The sequence below is a fragment of the Mirounga angustirostris genome, unplaced genomic scaffold (genome assembly GCF_029215605.1).
Source record: "Mirounga angustirostris isolate CCGP_5_RB_7025 unplaced genomic scaffold, mMirAng1.0.hap1 SCAF_4, whole genome shotgun sequence".
NCBI lineage: Eukaryota > Metazoa > Chordata > Mammalia > Carnivora > Phocidae > Mirounga > Mirounga angustirostris.
Genome location: NW_026991712.1, coordinates 45356548 through 45367843, shown reverse-complemented (window position 1 = coordinate 45367843; position 11296 = coordinate 45356548). Strand labels below are relative to the sequence as shown.

Here is an 11296-nt window from a genome sequence, read left to right as displayed (position 1 = left end):
TGTGCAGCTCATCCACCTTGGGACCCAGTTCTGGTCACTAGATTTCTACTGCGGGCCAAAACCCTCCTGCCCATTTTGACTTAATTCAGATTTAAAAACAGGCCTGCTTTGTTCGCATGTGTGGGTGTCATTTTCTGTTAGTTTTCTTGTACTTCAGTCTATTCAGAGCTTTCTTGGCTTTTGCTAGTCCCACTCCCATAGAGTGGAATCCTGACTCTGAGTAATGAGCAATTAGGTGTGAATTCTACTGCCAAAGTAGTTTTGCTGGCTGTAATTAGATGTCAAATAACAATAAAGTATTATTATATATATTTTTTAGATTTTATTTATTTTATTTGAGAGAGAGAATGAGAGAGAGCACATGAGAAGGGGGAGGGTCAGAGGGAGAAGCAAACCCCCCGCTGAGCAGAGAGCCCGATGCGGGCCTCGATCCCGGGACTCCAGGATCCATGACCTGAGCCGAAGGCAGTCGCCTAATCAACTGAGCCACCCAGGCGCCCAACAATAAAGTATTATTAAGCATCGTGCATATCAGTAGTAAATTCAAGTTCAAAATACTAGTCTGATTCTTTGGAGAGAAATAAAAGAACTATTTTACTTTACCCTAGGAATGATGAACATTCAGAAACCATATAATATAAGACAAAATTCAGTCAACCATTTCAAGGGAGAAAAACGGTGAAATTATTTACCATCTTTATATCCAGGATTCTAGTAAGTGTGATTATGATAATAGGGAAATAGCTAACAAACTCAGCTGGATCTCACAAGGAGCAGGAAGACTTGCATATATTAAAGAAATTAACACATTTTCAGAACAAGTTGATATGGGAAGGATCCCTTGCTCCTAACACAGACACATGGATCAACTTTAACAGTGGAAGCTTGGGATGTACTGTCAAGCTAGAAGTTGACAGGAAAATCTCCACACTGTAGAAATAAAGAAATGCAAAATGTGGGGCAGTGAGTAGTGAGCAGGAGCAGAAGCCAAAATAGCTCACACCTTGGAGTGACTATAGGTTTACCACACACGTACTGGTTTGAAAAGGACTGCCTTGGGGCGCCTGGGGGGCTCAGTCGTTAAGCATCTGCCTTTGGCTCAGCTCATGATCCCAGGGTCCTGGGATCGAGCCCCGCATCGGGCTCCCTGCTCTGCGGGAAGCCTGCTTCTCCCTCTCCCACTCCCCCTGCTTGTGTTCCCTCTCTCGCTGTGTCTCTGTCAAATAAATAAATAAAATCTTAAAAAGAAAAGAAAAGGACTGCCTTGCTTTGTACCTGTTGTTTCTGAGTAATTCAAACAATGTCCCCTTCCAATTTTCGAAGTGCCCTGATTTGGATGCTAAGTTATAAGGTCTTCCCAGCTAATGGATATGTTGAAACCAGATATTATGCTTGAGAGCAGGGTGCTGGGATTCTGAGGAACATGAAGCATGTCATAGCCAAAAGACCTACCTGTAAACCTCCTGCATATGACCAGGAGTCATAAGGAGCTGGCCTTTCCATGAAATAGAAAAACCACAGCTACTGATCCTGCTTAGCAGACTGCAAGGAAGCTGGGTGGAAAAGGAATCTAGTGCCTCAGCTTGTGGGGAGCTCTAGAGTCAAACTTCATTCTCTCTGTTTGGCTCAAATGATCCCCAACTGAGATATTTTCATTAAAACTCATCTAGATATGGTAGACCCCATCCGGTCTTCTAAGCAGAAGCAAATATGAAACTGGGCTGTGGTATCTACATCCTGAGTGTGTGGCCTAAGTCCCCAAATCACCCCCCACTGGAGATGAACTTACAGCTAGACATCATATCTTCTTGAGGAAATCGATCACTGGGAAGAGTATTAGCAGACACAACAAATAGAAGAATTTGCACACCAAGGACTAGAAAAAAGGATACAATCTAGTCTGAAAGATACTTTGACATATTTATAAAGAAGGAGAGAATATAAATCACAATGAAAGAACGAGACAGTACATTAAATACGAGCAGACAGATTTATAAACAAGCCAAACAGAATCTTTCTGCAATAAAATATATATGCATAAGAAAGAAAATACTGAGTGGATAGATTTCAAATGTCTTTATTTCATTAGTTTATGTAATGCTTCTGTGTCTTTCTTTTTTTAAATTTTTTTTAAAGATTTTATTTATTTATTTGACAGAGAGAGACACAGCGAGAGAGGGAATACAAGCAGGGGGGGTGGGAGAGGGAGAAGTAGACTCCCCGCTGAGCAGGGAGCCCGATGCAGGGCTCGATCCCAGGACCCTGGGATCATGACCTAAGCCGAAGGCAGACGCTTAATGACTGAGCCACCCAGGCGCCCCTCAAGTCAGTGTTTTACTTGGTAAACATGTCTGAGACCACGCATCCCTGGCTGCTAAGCACCATGGCGGACAGGGCTAGAAAGGTAACAGCTTTATTTTGAGCAGGGGGCAAAGACAAGGCAGCACTTTACAGCTACATTGTAACTAGATCCTGCATCGCTTCTGTGTCTTTCATGAGTTAACTCTGGCGATTAAATCTTGCATATGTAGTATTTTTACACAGGGAAGAAAATTGATCCTCCTGCCCCTCTCTGGAATCGCATGTGTTTTACACGCTTTTACAGAAGTTGAGTCCAAAGTCTAGTTCTGAGCTCTGGATGCCACATTAAATTTCTAGCATACTTAGTATGAGTTTTTATGGCTTTCTATTATGGTTCTTAAAAACAAAATGCAAATAAGCACACTCCATGGCCACCTTCCAAAAGAACAACCCTATCAAAGATTCTAGTTATAGAAATGTAATAGGCAGTTAGACAGTTTTTAAAATGACTAATTTAACTATGTTTGACTGGTACATATTCTACCATAAAATTTAGAAATAACTATATGTTCACATTTATGGTTAAATTTATTTCTGAGATTTATAATAATCTGCTTTAAGATTGAGAACAAGGACAAATAGTTATTTTAGTAATACTATGTATCTGATGATATCACTATTATATAAATAGAGGTTGTCTTATTTTAAAATAATTTGCTAATTTTTAAATGCCTTAAGATGCCAGGTTTGCAATTCCTCTTCTTTTATCACTGAAACATATCAAGAAGAAATTATATAACGGTGGAAATTCAACTGTTCTTTCCAAGTAATCTAATCTGTGATGTATTCGACATCATAGTCCTTTCTTTCAAATCTATAGGAAATAAATACAAAATAGCAGTGGATGTTCAACAAGAGTGAGAATCTTCAAACAAGTCACTGTTAATTGTTAAGCAACTTGAAAGATTCTGAGATCCATACATATAAAAGAACTGCTATATTATTAACCAAGGAGGCCAAAAAGTCCCCCCCAAAATAGAAAAGAATAAAGTTAGGAACAAAATAACAAAAATCTATTTTAAAGTAAAAAATAATGTCAATGTCTTTATGAAATTATCCTATTTGGTGGCATAAATTGAAGTTCTAGAGCCTCTAGAGGCAAATGTCAGAAATGGGTCCCTTTCTAAAAATAACTTTGCCAGGCATTTTAGAATTTTCTCTTATTTAATGAGCAAAGAATTATTGAAGAGGATGATTAAGGTAGAAAGGATAACTATAATTATATTTGTTCTAAGCCTTTTTTATGTATAAAACTGATTAATGGAAGGTAATGTACTTTGCAAGATGCTGATTGGATAAGTTTATATCAACAAAATGTCAATATTTAAATCAAATAAATAAGTGATCTATTAAAAAACTAAAACAATCCATTTTTCTCCAGTCGATATTCTTGATAACCTTGCGAATAAAGCTTAGCTACTATCATCATCCAAATAGAATCTCCCACTGGAACTAAATTGACTCTTTTTTCCTCCAAAGATTTATTTATTTATTTGAGAGAGGGCAAGCTTGTGAGGTGGCGGGGAGGGATAAAAGGAGAGGGAGAATCTCAAGCCAACTCTATGCTGAGTGTGGAGCCTGACTTGAGGCTCGATCTCATGACCCTGAGATCATGACCTGAGCTGCAATTAAGAGTCAGATGCTTAACCAACGGAGCCACCAGATGCCCCCTAAATTGACTCTTAATTGAAAGAACATCTAAAACCACTATATCAAAGTAAACAAATGAATTAATTAAATTGTCCCCAGATTTAATATTATTCTGATATTAAAAAGCTGCATTCAATGAAGGAAATTAAATCCTGACTTGTTTTCTTATGAATCTGAGAGGCTGAATATGCAAACAGATGATGATCAGACCATATATAAAAATAAAACTTTGACCCAAAACCTGCAGCCACCTGCTCAGGAATCCAACCCCTTCACCTACAATAAACAGCTCGGGAAGCCAGGCTGCTATATCAGTGTTACAGGAAGCTAGACTGCTAACAATAACTTCTGTAATAATCGGCTCCAAATGTCCGGGACTTGCTAAATAACTGATAGCTCCCCTATTTTTTCTTCCTGCTTCTGACTTAGCACCCAACAGAGAAAGCCAAATATGCACCCCAAACTAATCACATGGGATGCCTGGCTTCTAGCTAGCCTGCCTAGAACTACCCCTTGCCAACAGCCTCCAATCAGGGCCTTCCTGAGAACTTCCCCTCCCACTAAAAGCTTTCCCACTCATCTGCTTTCCTTTGAGCGTCTGCCAAAATGCAAGTGGTGGTGGTGGCCGACTCCATTCTACAGCAAGCTCAGGATAAAAATAGCCTTTGCTTTTCTCATCTGATGAGTCTTCATTTATTTCCACAAACAGAAAGTATTGCAAGATGAATATTTCATAAAAAGTTAGTAACTAGCAGTTATTGAGCCCTTACCATGAACCATGCACTGTGTTAAATGTTTTACATGGATTATCTAATTTCACAGTAAATATAACAATGACATCTGAAATTGGTACTATTATGGTATTCATTTTACAGAAGAAGGAACTGAGGCTGAGAGATGTTTAATAACTCATTTAATACATAGGTAATGAGCAGCTAAGCAAGGATTAAAATAAGGACAGTCTGATTCCACGGAGGATAACTTTCAACCACTATACTAAATTCAACTTGCGATGTGGAGATTGGTGCATATTTTAACTGTTTTTATAATAAAATAGAAAACAACAAGAACTTAATGTTGTGTTTCCATCTCACCCTTGGTAATAAAATATTGTATGACAGAAGAGGAAGAGAACTTGGAATTCATTTATAACAAACGCCTTTTACAGATTATGTAAGTGAGGCTCAGAGGGGTGAAGGTAAGTTGCTCAATATTATATACCTACTTAACAGACAAGACTAAAGCCCAGGTTTTCTGACTCCCAGCCCAGCTTTCCAGCATGCTTCACTGGGAGACAGAACTTTTGCTTGGGTAGATTTGCAATTCCATAAAGACATTATGTAACAGTGTAATGCTGGCACGCTCCAAACAAATATTATTGTAACATGGCTAAACACATATCTTGTATGGAATGATATTTTAAGAGGCCACTGAAGTTCAGCAAATATTTGAGTGTTAACTATGTGTTAGGCACTGTTCCAGACACAAGTTTCATTTGTGAAAAAAATGGAAAAAACCCTATCTCTTTGGTTTACATTCTAATGGGAGGGAACAAACATTACACAGTGGTTACATTAAGCAGGCAAATTATATAATATGTCAGAAGGTAATAAGTCCTATGATAAAAAGAACAGTAGAGTAAGGTGAGATTGGGAGTACCGCCTTGGGACAAGGAGGGCAGATTACAGTTTTAAACAGGGTGATCAGAGTCAGCCTCATTGAGAAGGTGATATTTGAGTGGACTCTGAGGAGGGGAGGAAGTTAGCCGTGTGGATATGGTGGGAAGAGTGTTCCAGACAAAGGGAACAGCCAATGCAAAATCCTAAGGAGAGACTCCTCTGCTATGTTTGGAAAGAAGAGCATGGGTGGCGGTAGGAATAAAAGGTGAGATGAGAACTGTAAACTCGTATGTGTGTGTAGGGGGCTTTTAACCAATAAGTTAACTTTATTAATTAAATATAAGCTACACATTTTCTGTTTACGCTATAAAACTATGTATTATAGGGTCAAAGAAGTGAGTGTGCTCTTTCTCAGCCTGGCTATAGTATGAATATCAGGATGAAAACTGGTTTGAAGCTCTAATCTGTTTTGTCAGCTTGATCAATTTTGTGAACATTGCTTGTGAATTCAATGTTAATGATTTGAATCAGGTGCCTGAAGTCCCTTCACCAGAGACTTTTCATTTAATCAGTAGTAGGGAAGGGGCTACACCTGGGCATTGTTTTCTAAATGCTTTTATGTGATTCTAAGCTGCAGTCAGCTTGAGAAGCATGACTCTGTTATATGGGAAAAAGAGAGGGCTTTTCTCATTCCTGCTCCCAGGTAGCCTGCCCAATACATTCATCATGCTTGCTGCTCCAGCTCATATCAGTTTGCAACTCCAAAACCACAAATCACCTCCACAGAAATCCTGAGACCTCACCAACCACCCCACTGGTGTAGGAAAGGCACCTTCCTCCTTTGTTGCCTTTTCCCCAGGTTCCCCCACAACACCAACAAACAACACTGGGTATGGGTGTCAGATGACTGAAAAGTGTGTGTTCAAACAAGACAACTCAAGAGGAAGGGCATGAGAAGGGAGGAACAACATGGTTGGCATCGATTGCCTAATCAGAAAATTTCGGGGGCGCCTGGGTGGCTCAGTCAGTTAAGCGTCTGCCTTCAGCTCAGGTCATGATCCCAGGATCCTGGGATGGAGCCCCGCATCAGGCTCTCCGCTCAGCGGCGAGTCTGCTTCTCCCTCTCCCTCTGTGATCTCTCTCGCTTTCACTCTCTCTCAAATAAATAAAATCTTAAAAAAAAAATTTCAGAGCAAGGCTAATATTCAATTTCAAATTTTGGCATTGTCATGGTAGAAAATATTCTGTGTCCCCAAATCTTCTGTTTCATTCCTGTGCCTGGCACATTTTGGTACACAACAAATATTCGTCATGTAAATGAATGGATCAATTCAAGCAGGCCGAACACAAAGCAATGAACCCCCAACCCCTCCTTGCCCAAACCTCCCAATCTTGCTCCCCAGAGGCAATCACATTTAGCTCATTGGTACCCTCCTCTTTCTATGCCACTAATTCTGGACATAATCAGTGTTAGATCTTGCATACTCACTTCCTGCCAATACAATTAAGGGTTTATTAAACCACCTCAAATTTTCCCTACCTGTAATACCTAATAAATTATACCACCATCATTAGCTTTTCCAGTAATTACCTTTGTGATACTAAGTAATAATCTTAAAATGATGATTCTTCCAGTTATAAGCAGTATTATAAGTTTCAATTACTTTTTCACATAAGAATATTGTATTCCATACCTTTCTCTTCTCTTTCCATTATCATGATTAACATTTAAAATGTTTTGTAACCATAGTTAGGAGATTGCTCTACAGGTGAAGTGTAAATTTGAAAATCAGTAAACAACTCTTTTTTTGTTTACTTCCGTTTTTTGTTACTCCAGTAAACAAAACAAAATCAGTAAACAACTCCTGCCCATGTGACTTGTATTCCCTGACTATGCTATACCTGTTTTTTGTATATTTTTAGTCATACACCCCCAGCCCTCTTGACTTCGAGTTGCCTTTTTATTTTTACTTGAATGGTCTGCCTTCATGGCATCATTAGAATAGTTTCTTCCGACATTTGCAGGATACTGTCACATCTAAGGACTCTCTTCTTTCCATGGGCAGTTCTCTTGCAGCCCTGAGGTCTCCTTTCGATTTGTATGGGGGGGTCTCAGGCCTGCTGCATGGTTGTCCTCCTGGGACTTGCCTTCATTGCTTTTCTGAGTTGGTCCTATTGTTCATATATTCAACCTGCTCCAATTTCTTGGATAATTCCTTTGTTTTGCCACCCCACATTCTTAAGTAACACCCTAAAAAAGAGTATTTGGGTGAGGAAGCTTTCTCAGTTCATGTTTAACTTTCTTTTTCATTCTGCCCCCATATTTTATTGATAGTTTGGCTTGGTTTAGAGTTCCAAGTTCAAAATCATTTTCCCATGGAACTTTCAGGCTTGCTCATCTCCTAATTTCCAGTCCTGTTGATGGGAAGCTAGCCTGTTGCTGGCCTGATTCTCATTCCTTTATAGAGGACCTGTATTTGCTATCTGGAAGCTTTGAGAATCTTTTAATTCTTGCTATCCTTAAATTTTAAGATATGCCTCCATGGAGACCTTTTCTTTTTCCTTCTTAGGACTCAGTAGGTCTTATACATTTGCAGACTCATGTCTCTCTTTAGTTTTGAACATTTTTTTCTTGTAAATTTCATCCAACCATCTTCTCTGCCCTCATTTTCTGGATCTTCTACTCTTAGTAATGCAGAGTGTCTAAGTTGACCTTACAGGCCATGAGACAGACAAATGAGTTGTAATTCATATTTCCCCCTTCCATTTCGTTAAAGGCTTATCCAACAATGGCCCTGATGGTTTACTGGATGAGTGTTACCTATGATGCTATGTGTTTATCCCTACTACAAACCAAGATCTGTTCTCACTGCTGTGGTATATAACCGTGAACAGAAAAACTAAGTTCCTTTGTATATAGAGGGAGACAGACAATAAATAAAGTATTGCAATGTCAGGTACAATTCTGGAAATCAGCAGCTGTAGCCAAAGCAGCAAATTTGGCAGGCAGCATCTTGGCCATAGATAGGCAGCAGCTCCTATTTGCCCTTTGGTTTGCCCTTTCATTGTGACTTTGAGTATTTTTTCTCAGGTTCTACCTATGTTCTTCAGTCTACCTATGATTCTGCAACATGTTAATACCCTGTAAGAAATTCCTTTTATTCTTAATTTAGCTTGAGTGAATTCATGAGTTCTGTTCTTTGCAACAGAGCCTGACTGCTCAAAATTTGCAAAAATAAATTGTATTTTTAGCAAGCAGCCTCTTTGGTATTTTTCTCTCTGTCCTAAGTTCAAGCTGCAGTAATAAACTTCATCCTAAGTCTCTAGCACCAGCTTCTGTCCCCAGTTTTCTGTGTAGTCAAGAAAGCACTCATACTATGCCATCAAAATAGAGAATTGAATTAGTTAAGAATTCCAAACTGCCAGCTCAACGGAGATATTCACTGTACCGAAAATTATTGATAGGCTCGAGGATTAGAAATCTGAAAGGTATCTGAGCTTCCCAGAGCTTCAATAAAGGAGGAACTGTTTTTTCTAGAATGTTTTCTAGAACACTCTAAAACTGAGTATTATACTACCAAATTACTGCATGAGATGGTCTATTGATAGATGACCTACTTTATGAAATGCAGTGGTTTACTTCAAATAGTATACATTAATATTTTTTGTTTGCTTCTAGAAAATGCAAAAACGTACTGTCTTAGTGAGGTTGGGCTGCCATAATAAGATGCCACAGACTGAGTGGCTTAAACAACAGACATTTTCTCACAATTCTGGAGACTGTGAAGTCTGAAATCAAGGTGCCTGCCAATGTGGTTCCTGGTGAGGGCTCTTCCTGGCTTCCCACCCTCTCTTGACAGAAAAAGAAAGCTGCTCTTCTTATAAGGTACCAGCCCTTCTGGATTAGAGTCCCATACTTACGACCTCATATAACCTTAATTACCTCTTTACAGGCCCTATCTCCACATATAGTCACACTGGGGGTTAGGGCTTCAACATATGAATTCGGCAAGGGGCACAGTTCAATCCATACTTTCTGAATTTCTGCTTTAGAAAATGTAAAAATATTTTACAATATTATTATTGATAATAATGAAAACTAATATTTATTCAGTGATTAACATGAGCCAGACACTGTGATGACTGCTTTAAAAGTATTTTCTTATTTAATCCTTACAACCAAAGAAATAAGTTCATAATAGATGAGGAATCAAAGCCCAGAGATGCTGAGTAACTTGTCCAAGATCACCTTAGCTGCACAGTGAAGGTTCCAACAGACAGTCCTTTTAGCCACTTGATTATAATTAAATGTATGACATACCAGCACATTATATACCAGTAAGAAGAGTTGTTCAGTAAGGATTCTACAACCAGGTAACACTGGGTGTCCAGAAAGTACTGTGGAGTGGCAAGGCTTCTGGTGTGAGATAAGCTGCACCCTCAGTGCGCTAGTGTGGGCGCTGAAAGGTCCACGGAGGTTCTACTATGCAGGTGAGGGAGTACTGGATTACATACTAATTTACATTCTCACCAGCTGTATCCGAGTCTGTTGCCCCACAACCTCACAATTTATATTTATTTTTTATTATAAAACCTGGATTTTATATTTAAATAAGACCTCACCTACAAGCCTGCTTCTCCCTCTCCCCCTGCTTGTGTTCCCTCTCTCGCTGTGTCTCTGTCAAATAAATAAATAAAATCTTTACAATTCAAAATAAAAATACAAAAACTCCGGGATGCCTGGGTGGCTCAGTTGGTTAAGCATCTGCCTTTGGCTCAAGTCATGATCCTGGGGTCCTGGGATCAAGTCCCACATTAGGCTCTTTGCTCAGGGCGGAGCCTGCTTCTCCCTCTGCCTGCCCCTCCCCCCACTCGTGCTCTCTTTGACAAATAAATAAAATCTTAAAAAAAAAAATACAAAAACTCTGACATGCCCCATTACCTGTAAGAAAAATCCGCTATGTAGTCATTGTGGCCTGATTTAATCATAAACCATTATATAGTGTAAACCATGATAGCAAGTTCACAAGGTTTAAATACAGATTAAGCCTAAAATTTGATATGCTCACTTTACTATTTGATCGGAAATACTTCAAGAAAACTCAAAGTAAAAACAAAGCCATAAAGGAAAAATTACACAAAGTACTTATACATACTTACAGTTTTAAATATTTCAATTCTCTGGATTGGCATACATTTTAGGAATTTAGGTCCTTTAGAAGGATAATGTTATGACTAGTAACAGAAAAGTAACTTCATGCTTCACTTTTCGAGACAACATTAAATGAAATGAACGTGTCAAATTCTCAATAAGACAAGAGAAAAAACAGAATTTTTTTACAACCCTGGAGGCAGGCTGAGTCCTACAATTTTGTTAAGCTCCACAGAATCTAAAATACCTGCTATGTGCAAGTTCGTTCAATGACAACATTCAACAAAACTTGAGAACTTAAATTAAAAAAACTATTTAAAAACAGAAACTATGTATCTTACATTTTAACCGCAAAAATAATTGGGCTTTTTTGTAAGTGGGGATAGGAAGACATCTACATCTAACAGCACATGCAGTCACTTCTAGGAGTTTTTCCCGCCTCTATTTTTTGACAACATCGACTAGGGACACTCATTACTCGGTACTTTTCTAACTTTTCTTGAATCCCGTTCAC

The 11296-nt window shown here is 38.8% G+C and overlaps 1 non-coding gene across 1 annotated transcript; it reads right to left on the bottom strand.

Annotated features, from left to right (window-relative positions):
- Nucleotides 1-2347: 2347 nt before the first annotated feature.
- On the bottom strand, nt 2348-2478 carry LOC123860689 (small nucleolar RNA SNORA63). The gene has a single exon (XR_006794807.1). It is a non-coding gene; the product is annotated as a small nucleolar RNA SNORA63 (small nucleolar RNA).
- Nucleotides 2479-11296: the final 8818 nt, after the last annotated feature.